Below are 22,756 nucleotides of genomic sequence, written 5' to 3'. Positions count from 1 at the left end.
TTATCCTGGACTCACAGCTGCTTGGAATGAGCAAGGAAAGAAAGTGATCTGCACTTTTCTCCTGCCTTCATGCAGTATGGACCAGCAGTATGGACCCCTCCCCATAAAGCCTGCTCTCATATGCCTGAACAATGCATCAAGCAAGACAGCAGAATTTCCCTGCTGAAAATACTGGGGTTTTTTGTTTCACATGTCAGTTCTGCTATAGCATATTGGTCATATGAGATTTAGTCTTTAAAAAAAGAGAAAACTCTTTTATCTGGGACAGTTTAAAGTAGTTCTTGATTATAAAAACAACAGAAAAATTGAAAATTCCTCAGGCTGGGATGGTATGGCTATCATTTATTGTATTCTAGATTTATTAATTAACATAAAGAGGCTTCATAAAGAAGCTGGGATTCACTGAATGCTCAAAAGATACTTTTTCAACTTTTAAGCTCTGTTTCAGTCATTTAATTTGGCACTGAACTAGAGTTCTTAAAAAACCTAAAATTCTTAAAATTCTGCTCTGATTTCCAGTATAAGCCATACTATTTGAGTAGAAACCTTTCCTCTGAAATGACTCCTACATTTAGTACCTACAGTTTCTTATGATTCTTTTATTCATAAGAAACTGTGGAAGTGGAGAGAGATGTTGGTTAATTGTGCTGTATTAGTAAATGTCTTATGTGTTAAAAATTGTTCACTTGATTTGAAAGGAAAGACTTTGTGATTATCCAAAATCTGGTACTGACTGAATCACTGAAATAAGAGAGTGGTTAATATAGATAAAATTTTGATGATTGCCTTGCTGGGATTTGTCAATGTTAATGAAATATTTAGATGAACCTTCAGCTCTTGCCCTTATTTTGCAATGTGTTCAGACTGAGCTGTCAACCAGCTGAATGCAAGTTGGTTACCCTGGCCTTTAGCAGAATTTCAGAGGACAAATGCCCTCAAGTCTGTATTCAGAGCTGAGCACTGTTGAGCAAGGTAAGAGGATCCAGCTCCAAATTATTTCTGCCACACGTGGCATAAAATAAAAATTAAGAGGTTGTAAATAGGCAAATTCCAATTTCCCTTCCATAAAAGGAAAAACCGGAGCAGGGGACAGATGAAATCAAAGTTAATGATTAATGGGCAAAGAATTTCTTGCAAAGCATTGCTAATTCTTTCCTTTTCCCATCTCTTGGCAGAAATTAGCAGAACTCTCATTCAAAGAAACAAAAAATGAGAAGTTTGCAACTTTCATTTTTATTGCTTTCTTGTATCATCATCTCAGCAAATACATATGAAGGAAAGAAAAAAGGTAATATACTATTAAATATAAATACTGATCATTAACTTTTAAAAAATGTTTATGCTATAAAAATTTAGTAGTGTTGACTGTCTGATCATTAGGATGTTGGGTTTGTGTGCTATATTCCTAAAATATGGCATTTATACCTGTCTGTATTTATTGGAAAATGTAGTTGCTCATAACTACCAGAAATGTTTCCCAGGGGAACCCATACATGTTGAGGCTACAGAATTAAGGTAATTTGACCTTTAACAAAGCTTCTGATTAAGCTAATTTTAAAATGTATTAATTTGAAAATATTCACTGAATTGATAATGTTATAATCTTCTTGAGGTGGAATTATTTTGTGTGACAGATTTAGTCTCCTACTCTGAATCAAATGTGTTTAAGCTTTCATTTGCTGAGTTGCCTAATGCAGTGGATTTCATCTCAAGTGGATGAATATCTTTGAGTGAAAGAGCTACACCTGCAGTAGGTTTTGTTGAAGGGTCTTTATCACTGGCATGGCTGCACAAGCATTTCCCAGGCATTTGTGACGCTGCACGTTCTGTCAGTATCTGTGTGACTGTTGAGCAAGACAACATCGAACAACTGCATTTCTTAAAACCTCTCTGATGTGATTGACAAAGACAGTGCCATGTTTGACCTCATTATTGATGTGTACAAAGCAAGCACTAGTTTTCCTTCTTATCTAACTGCATTTCTAATACTCTAAGTCTGGAGGGGAGAAATTAAGTTTTCCTCTTGGCTGGAAATAAAGCAAGATATGCACATTCACAGAAGTATGGCCCCTTACAGCAGCTGTGTTTTGTATTTTTGTTAATTCATATTAATAGCTTTAGAAACCATTTGCTACACAAATGCTTTATATAAAATATATTGATTTCAATCTACAGGAGGCAGGACCACCTTTCTTTGATCCTGCACATTAAATTTCTCCTTGGGTTTAACTTTGAACAATATAAAATCTCTGAATTAAAACTGTGAGAAACTTCAATTAATGCCATAACTTGTCCTGGTTTACCAGACAAGGCCTGAACATCCTTCACAGTCACTGAACTTTAGAAAGCTATTTAGAAAAGTTGACCAATTCTGTATTTTTGAGAGAACCTAAAATAAGAGCTCAAACTTTAGTTTGAGGCTTCTCCCATCATCTTTGCTCAGATCTATTCAGATTCCACACTGTGTGTGGTCAAAGTTTAGCTCCCAGAGATACACAAGGCAGAGAGAGGAAGTCACTGTCCCCCTGTTCTTTCACAGCCACAGGTCCTGCCTCATGCAGCTCACATTCCCTCACCCCCACGACCTGTGGCACCATTTGTAGCAAGGTCAGTCCCTCACTCTCTCCATCCCCTTTCCCCTCATGACCTAGGACTCCAGTATCATGGACTTCACTTGTTTGCTCATTGCTTCTTACTTGTGGGGCACAAACAATAGGTCACATGTCATATTGGCACTTGCAGATATGCCAACTCATGGTATGTTGAGGCAAGAGACTGATTTCAGAAGCCAAGAAGGTTTATTTCTAAAAATGCAAAAAAATCTGCTGTATTTTCTTCTAGAGGCTCCCTACAGCCTAACTAGATTGGCTATAGGGGGTAGTTACCAGGCTACAGACCTTGGTATTCCATTATGCTAAGACCTTCATCCCTTGTCACTTTTAAATCAGTCCAATTCCAATTCTAGCTGCCCATGTGCATTAATATTTCTGCATCTTTCACTCCCTTGGTATCCTGCTCCAATCCAACCTCAGCCACAGCAGCCTTGGCCAGAACATAATGTAATCCCCAGTTCTCAAACCTTGCCTTATTTCTGTACCCATTTGCCGTGTCAGCCAAGCTCTGCTTGTTCTGGGAGTGCTGGCTGTACCTGGTAACCTCAGGGACTCATTTTCCTTATTCCACTTCTCAGTGAGGCAGATTCATTTGCCACAATGGCAGATGCAAGTGACAGTAAGGCATCACCTCACACTAAGGAAGGGAGCAAAGCTTTTAGCTCTGTGTAAGAGACCTTTTAATGCTGTCAGGTGGAGACAGCTTTCCATGAGCATTGAATCTATTTTACCTGGAAATCCTTCCACCTTGGAGCTCACTTGTTCTTGTTTTAGCAGGAACTGCAGCATAGAACAGCACAACTATCAGGAGTGCAAAGCCTCCTCAGGGATAAGTGTCTGGTACATAATTCTAGCACAAGCAATTACCTATGAAAGAACCATTCTCTCACTGTGTAAAAGTCCTACTCATTCATTTGTAACCAGAAAATAAACAACTGCTTCAATTTCTTTTTTTCTGTACCATTGCATCCACCTACACAGTAAAAGAAATCACATCACAAAATCAGAACTTATAGGAATTAGACTGCAGCAGGTAAATCAACTTGGATGAGTGTTTGTAAATATTTTTGATCAAGTTATGTACAAAAATATATATTGTAGGTTCTTATTTTATACTTAATTATAGTAGAATAAGATGGAGTGCATTACCAAGCAAAAACAACACCAAATTTAAAACACACACAGGGTTACTCTTAAAAAAAACACAGAGGGTTTCTGAAATGCCATGGTTTTCTTGTGCATTTATATAGCAGGAAAGAAGTTTGGCATTTTTGCCAAAGGTTCATTATCTAAAAGCAGAATCCCAGAATGAGAAATATGCACCTAAAAATAACATCCCTGAAACTAAGCCAAGATGATTCTTTCTACAAGCATGGGAAAAATACATAAGCTCTTATTTATTTTGATTCTTCTCCTGTAAACATAAAAGTAGGTGGGAATATTTTCCATTATTCCACTTCCTTGTGCAGAGCAGAGTTATACAGTAGCTGACATGAAAATGCATGCTGTTGAGCTAGCACTTTTTACCTGACAGTCTCACAGCTGGCAGTTGAGCTGCACATTTTTTGTCCAAAAGAGAAGGTAACATCTCAGTTGTCATCCAGTTCTGCTATGTTTTAAGTGCTGTCATCACCTTAGTATTACACACTGGCCATAGGAATGGACTGTACAAAAATCTGAATAGCTGTTGTGTTTTCTTCATTCCCCAAATGGATTACAGATGGAAGAGATGATTAGTGTAGCAAATATATATCAAAGTCTATATAAAATTCCTCAACAAAATGCAGTGTGTGGGGTATACCCTATCAGATCCAAAAAACTACCAAAAGAATAATTTCTACCTCTTTATAGCTGAAAAACCATTAAAACACAAAAAAGCATAGAAAATTCAAAAGCCATTTAAACTGCAGAGACAGAGAACTAAAGTTAGCCCATAGAAAAAAGTCTAAAAACTATCAGTATTTCTTATTTACCTCAATGGATATATTGATCACCTCTGAAGTTTAAATTCACATCACTTCCAGGTAGATCACTTAAACAGGGATTCAGAAGCTAAATTTTGTGACATACAAAAATAATGGTCTAAGAAGTTCTGGAATTTGGAAGTTCAGATACCAGTTACACTAATGATCTATGTTATGATATTCTCAGGAGAAGTCCTGCAAAACTATTTGCTGCCATTTCCTGACTGTGTTTAGGATTTGCACTGCTCCCAAGAGTCTTAGAATTCTACCAAAATTTCTATGATCTAAACCAGTTATTTTTCCTTCTGTCACCTGGGAAAAACCTATGAATATAATTTCAGATATAAATTATCACTAGAGGATGTAAAATATAAAGATAGTTTAGCTAACAGAAGGCCTTTTGCTTTTTCATGAAAAGAGACAATAACAGGAACCCAAGTGAGAAAGGAACTATCCATGCACGAAACCACTTTCAATATTTCTACTAAAGCAAGTGACTGAACATCTTAATGAGGAGCTTAAATTCACCAGTGGATTGCAATTTGTATGACTTGAGCATTACATTCTTCAGACTATTGCTGCCTGAATAGTGCTTGCATATGGCACTAGAGAAACCTGAACATACAGAACAGCTCTTGGTAATGTGGCACTGCAATGTAACTGCTTAACTGATTGTCTTCCTTCTTCTCAAACTAGAGAAGGCTAGGATTAGTTTTAAACACAAATTTGAAGTTTCAATGGAAAAGAAGTGTCAATAAAAACATACTGCATCAAGCTCTGGGATCCTCAGCACAGGGAAGATGTGGACCTGTTAGAGTGGGTCCAGGGCCACAGAGATGATCAGAGGGCTGGAGCATCTCCCCTGTGAAGGCAGGCTGAGAGAGTTGGAGTTGTTTAGCCTGGAGAGAGCTCCAGAGAAACTTCATTGCAGCCTTTCAGTACCTTAAGAGGGCTTATAAAATGGAGGGAGGGGAACTTTTATATGGGCAGATAGTGACAGGACAAAGGGCAGTGGTTTTAAACTGAAAGAGGGTACTTTTACATTAGACAGTAGGAATAAATTCTTTACTCAGAGCATGGTGAGGCACTGAAAGAGGTTTTTCAGTTAAGTTGATCCTTGGAAGAGTTCAAGACCAGGCTGGATGGGGCCCTGAGCAGTCTGACCTCTGAAGGCCATCCCTGACCATGGCAGGAAGGCTGGAACTAGATAATCTTTAAGCTCCCTTCCAGCTCCAACCATTCTATGACTCATTACTAAAGAGAGCATTTCTCTTTTCTTATTATTTTGTGGTTCACTCTAGGTGTATATTACACATTTCCTTTTAGAAAACCTAGTTATGCCAAGTCTGTGTGAACTTCAGGGTTATTAATAGGGTTGCATCAACAGCAGTGCAACAGTGATGATGTAAGTCCTGCCACCATATGGTCCCCTTGAGTGGCCGTAGCACAGTGACCTTTTTTCCTGTGTTAGAGGGAGCTCAGAGTCTGCTTGCTGAAGCTGAGTTGGACTCCTTACACAGAGGAATAGCTTGGCAGCAGGGGGGTGGGCCAGCAGCCACTTCCAAGCAGCATGATTAAGATTTCCTGGCAGCATGAGCAATAACTGGCAAAAGAGACAGAAGGGGCCATCTATCTGCACATGCCAAGACTGGGTGATAAAGTTCACTGCTTTGGCCATAGGCCAAATGTGAATTATGACTCTTGCAAAAAATTGTTTAATGTCTATGCTCCAAGTTAAAATGACCTCTTTCACACTCTGTACCCTTTCTTCTATAAAAATATACTGGTTTTAAGGTTATATTACTGTGATACCTTTCTTGTTTGTTCCTTTCAATATTTAAAAATTGCTACAGTTGCTAATATCCTCAGAAAGCATTAACTGCATAGGATTGCACACCCTTCCACATACCCATTATAATCAGCCAACAAAAGCTTTTGATGGTGCTGAAATGCTTCTAAAACAAGATGGTTGCACAAACAGGAGTTGTTGGCTAAAATTACAGAAATTCTCTGGTTTGCTTGCCCAGTCTAGTAAAATCTTTTGAATCTTTTATCAATAATACAGTTTATATTTGGGTTCCTATTTGGCCTCCAGAATTCCTGGTGTTGCTCCAAGTACAACAAATAACAAAAAAAGAGATGTAGAAATATTGAATATGAGGAAACAAGGTATTGACACACATAATTCTCTCTGGAATTAAACAAACATGTCCAATCTGAAAACCCAAATTTCATGAGACAAACCTTTGAACTTCTGCTGTTTTGAAATGTTTGATCCAAAAAGCATTTTCTAATTTTTATATTACTTACAGAGGGAGGCACTGAACCATGGAGGAGATGGTGACAGAGCAAGTCCAAGGACAAAAATAAAAACATACACATATGTTTGATTTGGCTTTGTGTCTGGAATTGAAAAGCTGCCCTAAAATTCTGCTATACTGGCATGCTGTCCTATATCTTAATGCTACCATTGGAAACCATTAGATAGAAACACCACTGAGAGGAAATTTTTCATTTGAAAATCTTGTCTATATTAGATCACTTGTGCTCTACTTTATGCATCTCAGGCTCAAAGTAATCTATAGTGTCAGAGTGAAGAATTTACTTACTGTTTCAAGCACCACTCTTCTCCCTTTCAGCAGCCAAGGGTCAGAAGGGATGTTGGAGGACATCAATTAAGGTTTAACTCCATGTTTGCCAACCTGCATTTCCAAAAGAGTCACTCAAATTAGAGATTCTGTCAAACTGGGGTGGCAGTGCTGTGTATGTGTGTTCCTTAGTTGTACTAATATATACATACATATATATATATATATATATTAGTATATATATATGTATATATATATATAAATTATATATAGTATATTATTATATAGTATATATAACTATATACTATATAAAATATATATAGTATATCTTTTTTAATTTTATATATATATATACTATCAAAATACATTCTAATTTATTTACCAGGCAAATCACTGCATAATCACTGTAAAATAATCACTGTCCAGGTAATTATCATGTCTTGAGACTAAAATTTGTCCAGAACCTACCTTTGACTGGAATTCTATGAGTTGTTATAAAAATACAAATAATTAAAATTATGTGGACTTTCTGACAAAAAAGGTGTTAAAAATTATATACATAGTGAAGAGGCTAGTATTTTGGTTTGTTACATTTCCATTTAATTTTTTTTTTTTGTGTTGTAGTGAAATAGTACTGCTTATTTTCATATTTATGTCACTTGTACTTTTGACTTAGGATGACAGTACACATGCCTTCAAGGTTTGCTTTTTAGGGTTTGACTCTAGGAAGGGAAGGGAGATGGAAGAAGCTCTGATTTTCTTTCTGAGGAGGAAATGGTTGGGCAACAATTATTCACTACAAAAAAAATATTTTGAGTGGTATTATCCAGGTAATGCTTTCACTAGAGAGCTTACAATCTTCAAAAAATTGCTTTAAAAGTTTAATTATTTGTAAGAATCTTGGATACTATTTAAAACCTTATCATTATTTTCAGAAAGACATGAGAGCTACTGCTTTTCTGAAACTGATTACTGTTTACTGAAGCAGAATATTACTTTCAGTGCCTGAAATGTGAGGAAGAAATAACAATATGAATTAGCAGTGCTCTTAGGACATGAGGACATGAATTAGCCTTCAGTGGCTAAGTCATTTATTGTGCCAAATACATCTCTGTAAACTATTCATCTTTCTTACTGAATTACATTACATAAAAATGCCCCAAAACCTTCTAGGGGTATTGAATCAAGTCCTTGGTATCCACTTGAACTCCTTTTTTGATGTCTCATCCTTGACTCCAGTCCCTATTAATGCTTCAATATCACTCTTGTGGGAGTCACTAGAGCCAGCACCTTCATGACCTTTCAAATATCTGAACAATTTCTTAACTGATCCTGACTAAAATAGCTTGTCTATGACAACATAAAAATTGCCACCTACACCACAGTGCTTAGCTAAACTACAAGGAAACCTGACAGCCCTAATTGCATTTAATGTGTTTATGCAAATGAGAGTAACAGGATGAAGCATGACCCAGAGCAGAGGTTCACCCTCAAGAACAGGACTTTCACAGACTACATCTGTGCAGGATTCCCCAAATCTGCTTTTCAAGTTAAGGACCAGCTGCAACCAGGAGACAATTAGAGTCTTCTCTGAACACTTGAAAGTAACTCCAAAGCAGTTTCTCTATATTTTCGAGAAACAGAGCAAATGGAGGCAACTGTTACTGGATGAAAGTTAATTCTCTGCCCTGCTCTACTGTCAGTACAGAAATGAGCAGAGTGGACTGTAGAATTAGAGGAATAAAAGGAAGAAAGAAGGGGATGGAGAATACTCAAATATTAAAAACACAGCTACCAGCATGAAGCATTAGTGAGTGGATCTCTGCAGCACTAGAAACTGCACAGAAAGCCAGCTGGCACATCATCTGAAAATCTACTGTGGTCTCTATCCATCATGCTTACCTTCTGCTTACCCAGGAATAGAAAGCAGAGCTTGTTCTTTTAATTGGGAACAGGTTTTTTGCAAGGAACATCATAAATCATTGTTTTCTTAGTAGATGACATCAAATGGTCATGAAAGCTGAAGTACTAATGAGGTGTTTTGACCAGAAATCCCAATAAAGCTCTGGAAAGGTTCCCACACTAAACATTTCAGTGAGCAGCACTGAAGTTACTTCTGCTTTTCATTGACCCCTACAATGCAATTCAGTCAGCTCTCCTCCAGCTGGGCAGTGAGAGCCTCGTTGTCCCCAGGCTCCACAGCTGCTCTGTGCTCTGCCATGGGACAGTGACAGCAGCTGGGCCCTCACCACAAAGACAATTCCCCTGTTCCAGCTGACCTGTACTTACTGCACACCAAGGTAGGCAGAGAAAAAGAAACCCTGAAAGCATCCTCCAGGCAACAGCATTTCAAACACAGTGAAATGCACAGAGAATGTGTGCTAAGCATGAGATTCTGCTTACTCTGCTGCCTCCACTCTACACCAGGACAGCAGTGTGTCCCACAGAGCACTAGGAGGTTTCCACGTGTTTCTTAGGGCAAAGATGCCTTCAAAAACTTAATGTGGCTTCACTCTCTGTCAGAACTCTACCTCTTTCCCAAGAGCAATCCCCACACTGTTTCCTGGAGAGGCAGTTCAGCCTGATCCTGATGTATGCCATTAAACAGCCTCAGTCTCTTCTCACATGCTCTGTGACCACAATGTGATCTTTTGCTTCAATATGTTAATTTAAAGGAACTGCAACTTTTGTAAGAAACTTCAGCCAAGAAATGTGTCCCTCAGAACCTTCTGGCTTGGTAGTGTCAGTGTCATCCTAAAGAATTCAATGGAGATTTGGACCTGGAGCAAACTTACAGTCTTTGATCCAGCTTCCAGAGGAGACACTTGTGCTATTTTACTATTTTAATCTCCCTAATTCAGCTCACAGGAAGTGGCAATGGGAAGGGCTGCTGAATACATTGTGTCATATCTGAAATTTCAGGTAGCAGAAATTAGCACAACTACCACTGAGATTCTTAGAGAATAAAAATAAAACCAGGAGTATGATGTACTATTCCATTGGAGAGGAATTTTTGAACATTCCTTCTCCCAAAACCATCTCTGGAATTTTAGTAAATTCATAGGATTTAGACCTTGGATTAGTATTTCTCTTATGATCCCATGCCCCTTTCTATCTTTCTATTCTAGGTTATGAAGATTGTGTATATTCATTAAAAATGTTCTACTTTACAGAACATTAAGTGCTAGTCAATTAATTCCACTGATGATAACTGCTTGGCTTTAAGATGTCTCTTGCTATTCATTTCAATAAAATGTTACTCCCCTGAATACCATCAAAGAGCTGATATTTATGGGCCTACCAAAAATATTTAAATTATTAGTTATTTTCCATCTATGAAGTATCAATGCTATTCCTACACTGGCTTTAGAAAAAAATCACTTTGGATACTTTGAATATGATAATCCTGATGTGCAGGAGGAAACCAAATTTCAGACATCTGCTCAGGGCCTGGGTGCTCTGAGCTGAGAAGGATTTCTCACAGTACAGGCATCAGAGCAGCACTTAGCACCCTGCAAACCCAGCACTCCATTGCTTCTGATCTCCCTTTCAGACACTCTGGACCAAGTCCAGGGCAATCCAAACAGATGAATCTTGTGTCTATAACAAGTGATTGAAGGATCTTTTACAGCTCCTCTGTAATCCACTCTGTCACAATTTGGCTACTGGCTACCTGTGTTTCTGTTTTTCAAAGTCAGCACAGCCACACAACTTAACTGCTGTACTGCAGAACACTCTGGATCCCAGAATCTCCAGATGGAAGGTGCTTGTTTCACACGTCTCTTCATTTCAGTGAAATGTGGTAGCTTTCCCCTCAGACTTTCTGTGAGCTGACACTGCCTTGGTCGTGTATTGCACTCTCTGGGATGGTGTGGGTAGCTGGAAAATGTAAACCAGTATTTTCCCTCTTGCTGTGCAGCACGTTAGTCCCTCAATACACTTCTGTGTTCCTGACTAAGGTTAATTGGCTGCAATAAGGCAATCAAATGTGAATATTCTTTGCTCTTTGATTTCTAAGATACTCTTTAACAGTGATCAAAATGACACTAAAGACATTCTGCACCTTTGCAGCTCTGGGGAAAAGCAAGGTGTCAAACACTTGACTTTCTGTGCTTTGTACTTCACCGGTGTGCAGCGATGGCAGACACCTTCATGTAAAGGGAAGGACTGGAGTTCCTGACCCTTGTGGTGGCATCCACAGCTTCAGCTCTGGCCACTGCTGCCCACAGGGCTCCCAGGGGGCCAGCACAGCTCCCTGCAGCCACACAGTGATCCACAATTCCTCTTGCAGCCAGTCAGCTTGCAAACTGATCCAGCTGAAAAACAAGCCTATTTTTTCTTGGTCATCCCACCTTTTTAGCTGGATAAGCTCCCTGATCTTGTTCACTCTGCAATAGGGGACCAGTTGTGCTGGGGCAGTGATGGGACCACAGGAGGTCAGGAGTGGGTGGGTGGCAGCAGGGTAGGGAACAAGTCTGCTTAGAGTTGCTTGGGCAGCACTGAAGCCAAATGTTTAGTTAGGAACTCAACACTGAGTCACATTTTGTTAACTTCAAATTTTTATCCTCAATTTAATAAATAAATAAATCTGCTACCTTAACACTGTTTCCATCATCCAGTTATGCCTCTATTGGTATTTTTAAGACCCTTTCCTCTCCTTGAATTTGACTGATTTTCAAAAATCACTTTAGCAAAAGAAAGTCAGAAAACCCCTTAATTTATCATTCCAGCTCATAAAGTAATTCACTTTCTGGCTAGTGTTAATAAAATATATATATTAGAAAGGTCTAGGGCAATATCCCTGAAAATACAATTGTTTTCTGCACCATCAGCAACCTATTATCCAGATGAAATAAAAATTTCATACTTTGGAGCTTTGCACTTGCTCAAACTACTGCTTTCATTTTCCTCAGACCCTCCATACATATTCAGCAGAGTAACAACAGAAAAAGTACCAAAATTGGACAGACAAGGTTTAATTTTGAAGAATCCAATTCCTAATCTAATGCTTTCCTATTACTATTTCTAGTTTTAATAAGGCTATTTAGACTACAAGAGAAATCCCTTTAGTAATGGAATTCTGGTGTAGTATTTTTGGGAGGTGTCTTTGCCTTTTTTTCCTCTTGATTCCCCCACACCACCCACTTCTTTTTTATTCACACACAAGCACTCACTTGGTAATTCAGCGTGATCACTAAACACAGAAACATGTAGGCATGAGTGTCCCTAATCAGACTCACACAGAAACAAAATCTCTGTCCTTCAAGGACAGGGCAATTTCTGTCAGGCATTTGAAAGCCAAGGCAGGTCATTGAAGTTATTATTAGCACTAATTAGCACTCCCACAAGCTGTTGAATTCTTCACCTGCAGCCAAAGGGCACTCAATATGGTGCAGAATTTGCTCTCATCTTTGAAAGCATCAGAGAACTTGCTCCTCTTTAGAAACACGAGACTGCTCTATTGCATGTGAATAGGCCTTTGATGAAATTGTATCTGATCCATGTACCAATTTACCTACAGAAGGAGAGATATGATGAAACTGTTCCAAAACAAAGGAATTCTACAAATGTCTAAACAGACTCTTAGTCAGAAAAGGAAGACATCTGGTCTTACTTAATGTGGTGGTGCTGTATTTTACCTTTCGACGAGGTTACAGACAATTCATACCCACCCAGTTACAGTGCTGTTCTTTTACCATAGTGTTTTACGTAAGACTTTGGAGACAAGTCTGTGTGAAAAATGAATTTTTGTTCCTTGTGAGCAGCCTCCCTTGAGGATTAGAGAGATCTGAACTGAATCACTGAGCTCCAAATAAAACACTGATCCTAATTGTGACAGTGGCTAAGAAGTGATGAAAGCCCAGTGAGCCATCACTTTTGTATGTTAGGCACATTTCTCACAATGTGTCATAACAGGGAAGCCTGGCAATGGCTCTCATTAGTCAAAAGCACTGCTTCAGAGCAGTTGCAGGATTTATTTGAAAGAGGAGAGAAAGAAATGTGTTAAAATCAGCTATTTTGGGTCTATGATATAACTGCCAGTATGACCTTTAGAGATAAATTTTCTACAAAGAGTAAGCAAAATTGTAGCAGGAGTCAAAAGAATAACATATCACCCAAAATAAAACCAGCAAATATTTATTATAGAACTTCCTATGTGGGAACCAGGCACCTAAAGGATTCACCTCCAAAAACAAGTCACTATCCTCTCTATGGCAAGAAGCTGGAAACAACTGGAAGCCTTAAAAGACAATAAACAAGATGTGTCCCCAGCTACCAATCCTTTCAAAGTGAAAAGCAGAGAATGAGAAACACAGAACAAATGCTGCTTTAAAAAAATCCCAGGCCCAGCTCAGTGCAGACAGACAAGTGGCAGCTCTTCAGCAGCTGGACATGCAACCCACCAGCTGAAAGCTGACAATGTCACCCAGCTGGGGCTGCCTGTGTCACTCTGAGCTGTGTTCAAATTTGTGTCTGTCACAGAGGCTGTGGCTTCCCCACCTGGCAATGCACTCTCCCACATCTTCATACAGCCAAGTGTCAGTTCACAGAGTGGGAATAAGGCCCTAGGATGTGCATCAGTCCCTCCCACGTGACACCACACTTCAGCTTTGTGGCTGCACTGGTCAGCCAGCCCCTTTGCTTTTTATGCCATCCGTAAGGTGCACTCAATATTTTAACAAACTGCACAGTTCTGAAACACCATCAATGGTCACAATTGTGACCATCAATGGTTATTTTAGCATGATCAGTATTATTACCTCTGCTTTTAGACACCAAAACCCCCTGAGCCTCCAGCTACTATGAGAGTATTTAGTGTGAAATGGAATCCTTCTTTTTAGCCTCCTTGTCCCATTCTTGAATAGCTTTCTTAGTCACACTAAAGACAGCAATGCATTTCCTCCACAACTCAGATACAAAGAGCATCACAATTCTGGCCTGCACTCTCTCAGTGACAGTACCATTATGGAGATGATTCAAGGTCACTGCTTTTTTATTTGTCTTGAAAAGGAAGTGCCACAAACTGAGACATGATGCTGACAACAGAGTATCAGTCTTTTTGCATAATTTTCAACAATGCACATTTGGAGCATTTTCATTATTTAGACACTTGATTTCCTGACTCCAGGGCACTGCTAACAAGGTGTATTTTTGGGAATGAATAAATGATGTGATCTATTTCTTTTAGTATCATGCCAGCAGCTGAAGGGTAAGATAATTGCCTGGACATGCATTGTGTAGTTTCATTCTGTGAAATGATTAGGATAATGGGAATTCTGGAACTAAATCTCTGGAAATCTGAGTAAAATCAAGCCTTTTAAACACTATGGCAGAAATTAATGTCAAATGTACCAGGACCACTTTACCTCACAGAGACAAACCTCTCTACAGAAACAAGCACTACTAACTCATAGTTAACTCTCAGAAAGGAAAAAAAGATTAATTTTCTATCTCATTGTGATGATTCTAACCCAGTTGGCTCATTGACAAATCATTTATAAAGTTACAAAGTAAAGGTTGATGAGCACTGACAGTACACCAGGGTCCTGGGATGTCTTGGATATCCATGCAGAGGTTCTGTTTACCAAATAAACAGGAGCTGGATACATTCAAAGAATGAGGGCAGTGCTTATTTTAGGAGACATTATATATGTTTTCCAGCCTGTTTCAACAAAAAAGTTGCGCAAAATTAGAGAACTGAAAACAAAAATCTCTGTTGTTGTGACATGAGGGATTGTGATTCTGGTATCTCAGGACTGAAGGCATGTGTACCACCCTGCTCACTGAAGAACTTTAAAAGTGAAATAATCAAATGTACAATGCATATTTATAAGCAACCAAACTCAGCTAAGCTGTGTATAAGCATTGGAGTTTTGCTCACAATTTCACTTAATAAGGATTATTCACTTAAAATCACTTCCACTAAATTGAGAGCCATGTGTAGCTGCTGTATATTTGAACTTTCCCCACACCTTTTAGCATGTATCAGTTCAAATGTTTAAGACATTAAATATACTTTAGTACAACTGCTGTCTCAGAGGAGGAATGTGGCCCTATAAGAATCTGCTTTGGCACACTTTGCTGCTGGCCTGACGTCCCCAGGCAGCCAGAAGATCTCCTGGTGACCTGGGAGGGTCAGCAGAGTAAAAGCAATGGTAACAACCAGGGCATTATAAATCACATAGAAAACCACCAAGAAAAGAACTGCAGACTTTGCTTTTCGTACTTAATCTCTAATGTCAAGATATATAACCAGTCTGTCTTCACCACTTATGCAAAATTGAGGAAAACAATGCTGAGGTAGCCATGTTTAAAATAATGCTTTAAATTCTCTCTCCTATATCAGAAGAATATAATCTTAACTGCTCTTAGTGACATTTTTCTGTTGGAAAAATCAGTTCTCTGTTTTCATCAGCATTGACACATATTGTAATCTACTGTGCATCATTACATATGAGCCACCACACAATGAAATGACACTGATCATTAGCCACTCATCATGGAGCAAGATGGTGAGCAGGATTCTAAAGGCCAAGAATTGTTTGCAGTTTCCACTATTACTAAAAACAAGTGCTCCAATTCCTTACTTTTCCAACCAAAGATAATATTTCCCTCTGATCACTTTCAGTTTCCCCATTTTGGCTAGACAAAAACCAAATTGCTTGATAAATTACAACAATCTTTTCTTTAAAAGGCATCTTTCCACAGTCAGGAGAAAATTCAAGAACAGCAGATAAAATTTTACATAAAAGTCTACATGAATGATTCTCATGTGACCACTCTGGTTTTCTAGATCTGTTCAAACCCAGTGATTTTTGGCAGTTTGCTCCATTCCATAAAAATCACATGTAATCCAAACTTCAGTGACTTCATCATTTCTATCAAGTTTGTTCCTGGAAAGGAAATAATCCCATCAGAGGAAGGACACAAAAAGAGATTTACTCAGAGATTTAAATTCAGGTAGTTTTTAAAATTAGGTGTTTTTTAAAGTATGGGCATTCCCTACAATCTCCAGTAAGTCAGAAAGCAGAAAGCCAATTCTTGAACATAATATTACATTAAGATTAGGCCCCTGAAATCAAGCTACACTCTTAACATCCCAACCAAGTTCTTACATGATGCAATTTTCTGAGAAGTTTCTTGCTTTGTGAAGTAGTCAGATAAAATATTCATGTTCTCAAATAGAACTGCAAATAAAAAATAAGTAAGGGCAGGCTGTTGGTGCTGCTTGCAATACAGGGGCAAAATGTGAATGAAAGTAATAGAAAATGGCATGCCAACAGGAGAATTTGAAAGCAATTTAAGAGATTAATTTCCTTCTTGTTTTTTACTTCTTCACTGGGTTTAAAACTATTTTTTATTAAATATCTCACTTGAGACTGAATATAAATTCCCCAAATATGATAAGCAAGAAAAAGGCCCCAATATTCAATTAATAAAACCACATTTTCTTTCTGCTTTGGTGCACACTCCAATGCAGTATTGTGACCAAATATGAAAACAAAACAAAGAATTTTGTATTTAATCCATGGCCTCCCTCAGCTTCTAAGACAGTATAAAGTTAAATAATAAAAGAATGTGGTGTATAAGAAAGACAGCAGAAGTGTGTTTTATTTAATCTATTTTATCTTTAAAATTTTTTGTATTTGCTCTAATTACTATTTCTTCTTCACTGGCAGCTATTAATCTTGCTATAGATGATAATTACATCATTCACCACATTTAGATCATGCCACTGCAGGATGTCCTGCAGTGTGACAGGAGCAGGTCAGAGCAGGGAGACATTTGGTGTAAAACACCAAGGTGAGCCCACAGAGGCCTCTGGGGCAGGGGAGTGCTGGGAACCCCTCTGGACTGGTTCTGCTCTCGCTCTGGGATGGGGATTCATGGGAAGCTGGAGCACATCAGCTGCTCTCTAAAAGCACAGCTTTGTGTGCCCAGATCACTCCCCAGTACAAACCAAAGCATGGGGAGACTGGGGGCTGCTTTAAAGTGCACCCCTGGAGAGTTCACTCATCCTGGAGTGAACAAAAACCTTTCATAGCTGCATCTCTCTTGTACTTCCATTTGAGCAAAATGCCTCTGTTCTCCTCTCATGACACAGACAAACTGTTTGCCCAGGCATTGCTCTTTTCATCTAATTGGATTGAGAACATAAGAATAGGCTTATCTTTCCAATTAGGAGGAATTAGTAAATCATGAGTCTTGAAATGGAAATTGAAATAATGCAATTAAATTCAGATAATAATTTTATTTCCAGATAAATTTTCAGTCAAAAGCAACTTTAAAAGGTCTCATTGCTAAGATGAATGGATAACAGCCAGGCTGAGCAGGACTTTCACTTTTAAAAGGATGATATGTCAAATCTGCATAATTTTGTTGGTTTTTTAAATGTTTTTTACAATGTCTAAGCAGATTTTACACTGTGGCTGAAACATATAACAAGCAGCAAGTAATTGGATACAATACAGTTACATAGCACTGTGAGATTTTTTGAGACTATCATTAACAGAAAAAAACTTTTTTTTTCTAACAATGATTTGTACAGCTTGTTTCTTTTTTTCTTTCCCTTGCTGGTACATCTGGACAAAATTTTTTTTACAAAGAATCCCTTCCATCTCCTTGAAGGTAAATTTTTGTTTGAGTAAATGTAGCACAGCTCTCACAAAACTCAATGGTTTCACACTGACTCTCTCTCTTTGCTACTCCTTGTTCCCACGGCAGGCACAGCTCCCGCTGCAGCCTGCACTGCAAACCTTCCTCCTCTGAGCCACCAACCAGCCACAGATTGCTGGGAGCCACCCCCACTGCTGGATGTACCTTTCCTTCCAGGCAGGCTACTTAGGACACTTCTGATTTAAAAAACCCACCACCACAAAAAACCAACAGCAACAAAAAGGAGGTGGGAGGAGATCAAAGCTCATTAATAATGAGATCCCTTGATTGCTGATTGGTGCTGCAGACAGCTCTGTGCCTGCCTCCTGCCACACAGGCTCCCTCCTTTCATTGCAGGGCTGGAGAATACCTGGTGCCAGAGAAAGAATGAGACAAAGTCTCCACAGTGGAGATTTAGGCTCCTTTAAAATAACTATGAAATGTGGCTGTATCCCTAAAAATCTTTCTTCGATTTATTTTATAATGAGCTCAATTCTTCCCAAATCTATTTATAAATTCCTTCATCTTATGCACACTGAGTATCTTGCTAACAACATTTTATTTTTAGAAGATTCCTTTGCCTGACAATTTTGCAGACTCTACTCAACCAGTCTACTGATAAATTCAAATTAAAAACTTGATAATTAAATACAGAGAAGTATTTCATCCTGTCATAATGGCTGTCTGGAACATCAGAAGCTGTTACAAAGAGAATGGTTTGTCTCCAGAGCGAAAAAAAAAAAAGACACCAAGCCTGTCTGAGTTCAAGAAGCATTTGGGGAATGCTCTCAGGGACAATGTGGGATTCTTGGAGGTTCCAAGCAGGGCCAGAAGTTGACTCAGTGATCCTGCTGGGTCCCTTCCAACTCAGCATATTCTGTGATTCCATCAAGCTTGTCTGCTTTAATTAATCTGTTGCAAGACAGCTTTTAGAAGAAGGCCCAGGGCCCAGCCACCTAGGCAAATTTTAGGCATCCTCCATAAGGTTTGTTGTTTGAAGAGATGTTTATTCTCTCATTTTGTAATAACATTGACTCAGATTCCTGCTCTCTTTCTCTTCTTCCCAAGGTGTTTTATCCCCTCCACCACAGAGACTGTGGGCCTCAGCTCTGTGTACTAATACATTTTATCCACAACTTTTAGGATTTGCAGTTAGATTAAAAGTCAAACAGAACAGTACAAATAGAGGATCCTCCAAACAAAGTCCTTATTTGCTGAGCAATAGTTTTATCAGAGATCCCATAAGTCACTTAAAGCTTGTCTCTGTCTCCAGACTTCATATTTCATTCTCCACAAGACACTCTGCCCTCCTTTTCAGTACAGTCTGCACAGTCCTACTGAAAGTTAACTTTCTATTCAAGCTGGCAAAAGGTCAGCTACTGTGTCCTCTCTGAATACTGCTTTTATCTGACAGGTCCATGAGTCAGCAACATCTTTCTGAAATACTCACTTTTAGTATCACATGCACAAGCACTGCAGCCTCTTGTTCCAATGCATGATGTTCAGAGAACATGCCCTGGGCCTGTCTAGTCCCAAACTAATACAGCAGCAGCAGGATTAAACTCATAAAGGCTCTTACACATATCTCACAGCTACATTGACTTTCAATTTCTCCTCCAGACAGAGTTGTCTGTCCCAGCTGCAGAGAGCAAAGCACACCAGCAGCTCAGTGCCAGGCCTGGTAGGTGTGGGAAGGCAGGAGGAGGTGCAGGACAGCTCTGATGGAATCAGTGTTTGCACACCTACAGCACATCCCCTGCAAATGCAAAGTGTGCCCCATTGCCTGGGCATGTTCCCTGCACGCTGCCAAAGTCTCTGTTTGCTGACACATCCCTCCCTGCAGAGCCAAGGACAAGATGAAGGAGGCTGACTCAACTCTGATCTGCTGCCTGAGAGGTTTTGGTGCCTCAGGGAGCAGCTCCTTGCCCCAGGCTGAGATGCCACTGTGAGATTTGTATGTTTGACAGCCAAACCGCACTGAACAGAACAGAGCAGCTCTCTGCTGAAGGAACAGAGGAATTAGTAGAATATTGGAATTCCTGGTGGCTGCTGCTGCCCCACACCTCACCCGAGGCTGTCTCTGCCCTTTGGGATGATTCTGCAGACACCCCATGGCCCATGCTTTGTGCTCAGAGGAATATACACTCCAAACAGAACTATAGCAAATTTATGACTCAAACAGTTTTAAGGTTTTATTAATAGCCTATCTGAGAAATGAATGAAGAATCCATTAAGATTTTTTCATAATTTTCCCCATTCAACTTCCATTCCAGACCCTGCTGGGACTGGCCTGGGGACTCTTATTTATTGCAGTAGATAATAAAATGCCTTTAAAAGATGATGAACCAACTTTGGACTGGACTGCTTCCACCTGGATTTCAGGATAGCAGAAACATAAATGGATGATCAGAACTCCACTGGGAACTTTTGACCTAATACAAGGAATGTTTCTCTCAACTTTACGTCAGGGCCAAAAGAGATAAGTGAATGTGGACTAGAAGTTCATTTTCTCATGGCGTGTTTATAGGCCTTCTATTCTCCTCATCTCTAATAAGAAGGAATAATTTAATTCTATCTAGAATTTGAAGGGAAATATTTAAATTATATTTATTTGCTCTTCCACATATATTTCAGACATATATTTCACATAAATAACATTTTATTCTCTATATTTGCCAGGAAAAGCTGAGCTCAGACAACGCTATTGGGAATAAATGAATTATTCTGCATATGTAAAGGAAACAGAGATCATTCTGCAAATCACTGAATAGACTCTAACAGATAAAGAACAACTAAAACTAAATTTAAAAGTCACAAATTTTTGATAAATTTATAGTTACTTCATTTCCACTCAATTCTAGTTGGAACTGCAAACATAGTGAAGCACTGTGAGAAATACTGCCCTGCCCTTGTCACCTCTCAGGATTTCTGGGATGCTTCCAGCATGTTCTGAAGCTCAGTCTGATACACCAGGAAATACACATCAAAATATTTTGATGTGAAAATTACAGCTCGGTTCAGTGTGGCAGCCTAGCAAAGTTCAGCTGACAAGGGTGGCTGAGGATCTCTCAGGACAGTTTTACCAAATGAACCACTATGACAGAGGCTGTACAAACAACTGCAAACCTTTTATGTTACCCCATTATTCTACTTGTCCTGAAGAGCTCTGTCCAGATAGGGTGGCAGCTACAAAATGTGTGTGGAGCAGAGCCTCCACAAATATAATCCTCCCCCAAAAATAATCTTATACCAGTGTAAGAGTACTAAGTTTGTTAATAAAAGCCAAAAAATCGCTACTTCCATTCCTAAAAAGCAGGATTAAGTAAATTGTAAAGCTGCTAATAAAAGAAGCAATAAAGCTGAGAGACTAGGAACGATGCTTAGGACAAAATGAATATCCATTTTAAGGAATAATTCTCCCCATATTTCAATAAATGTAACCCCAAAGGTGGCTACAACACAGAGCAATACCTCAGGTCTGCACAGCACCACAGAATTTAGAGTTAGTGCTGCTTAAAGTTAAAATTCAGAACACTTGGAATATCAGCCCTGTCATTACCTAGAAGCATAATTACAGCTAATTACCTTAAAGGTTAGGAAAGAACTTGTGCAAAATAAAGGCAGCTCTTTCTTCTGTTAATGGAAGGTTTGGCTAATAGATTTGTCAGGTCCAGGTAGAAGAACATGTATTTATCTTTTAAAAATAACCTGCCCTTTATGTGAATCTATAGCAGAAAAATATGGGAGTTATTAAAATCACAGTAGAGGGGTAATAGATGATTCTAATTCAAAATGAACTGAATAGAGTATGACTTTTGCTGCCTGTAGTGGAAGTTGTGTAGTCTAGGCAGTCTCCCATAAATCTGAATAAAACCCAAGACAGTGCTGCAAAACAAAATGAATAAGGAAGGAAAGAGCTGCACTTTCATTTCTAACAGCTGAGCCAGCCCCCATGGCAAACACATGATGTATCTCCAGCTGATAGATACAGGGCCTGAGAAGCAATAATATACACCAGCTATCAGCACAGTTGCATGTGGATTATCTATTTTCAGAGAGACATGTTTAAAAAAAAAAAGCAAAACCAAAACAAAAAAAACCCAAACCCCACAAGATAACACAATTGGCCAAAAAACCCCAAACAACAACAACCACGACAACAACAAACTCAAAAACCCCCAAATCCCAGAGCAATCTGACAAACAGCACAGTCTGAAATGTCAATTTAATCGTTGAATGCAATCACAACAACGTCCCCTCAGCAATACTGGACATGATGCCTGGAAAGTGCAGAACAGAGACAGCTGCCCAAGTGTGCCCCACACTGAATTTGGTTATAAATTCTCACTTTGTCTGCATTGTCCACGTAACACCAGTAACACTCAAAACAGGGAGGGCAACAAACACAGCACTGAACTAAAATTGGGATGGAGTGGTGGTGTTGGGGGGCTGTTTTAGCTTTTTTTAAGTTTTCTCTGACTTTCCTTTCATCAATTAGCTCAGTATAAACTGGGGTTTTCTTTCTATGATGAAATTATCCTAAACCATCTTCTGGCACTTTCACTGGCTTGTCACACCCTCAGTGGTTGATTGAAGTTATTGATTTTTCTTTCTTTCTTTAGGTTAAGGTAAAGTCACCTTAATCATTAAGGGTCTAAAGAATAAATAATTATAGAAATTACTAGTTAAGTACCTTTCTAACATTTTGACAGAAATACAGAAGCATTTTCATTCACAGGAAAATAAACATAATTTCTCAATTGATACTGAGAAATATTTACATAAAATTCATAGAAAATCTGTAATTCTATAAATCTAATAATTCAAATATTCTACCAGTCTATTCTACCAATACCATAGCTATAGCTACCAGAAACTCTATTAGAACAAAGTTGGGGATTTTTTTTAATTTTCACATCAGAGGCAAATTATGACT

The sequence above is a fragment of the Melospiza georgiana genome, chromosome 13 (assembly GCF_028018845.1).
Source record: "Melospiza georgiana isolate bMelGeo1 chromosome 13, bMelGeo1.pri, whole genome shotgun sequence".
Taxonomy (NCBI): Eukaryota; Metazoa; Chordata; class Aves; order Passeriformes; family Passerellidae; genus Melospiza; species Melospiza georgiana.
Note: the sequence above shows the minus strand (reverse complement) of the source record.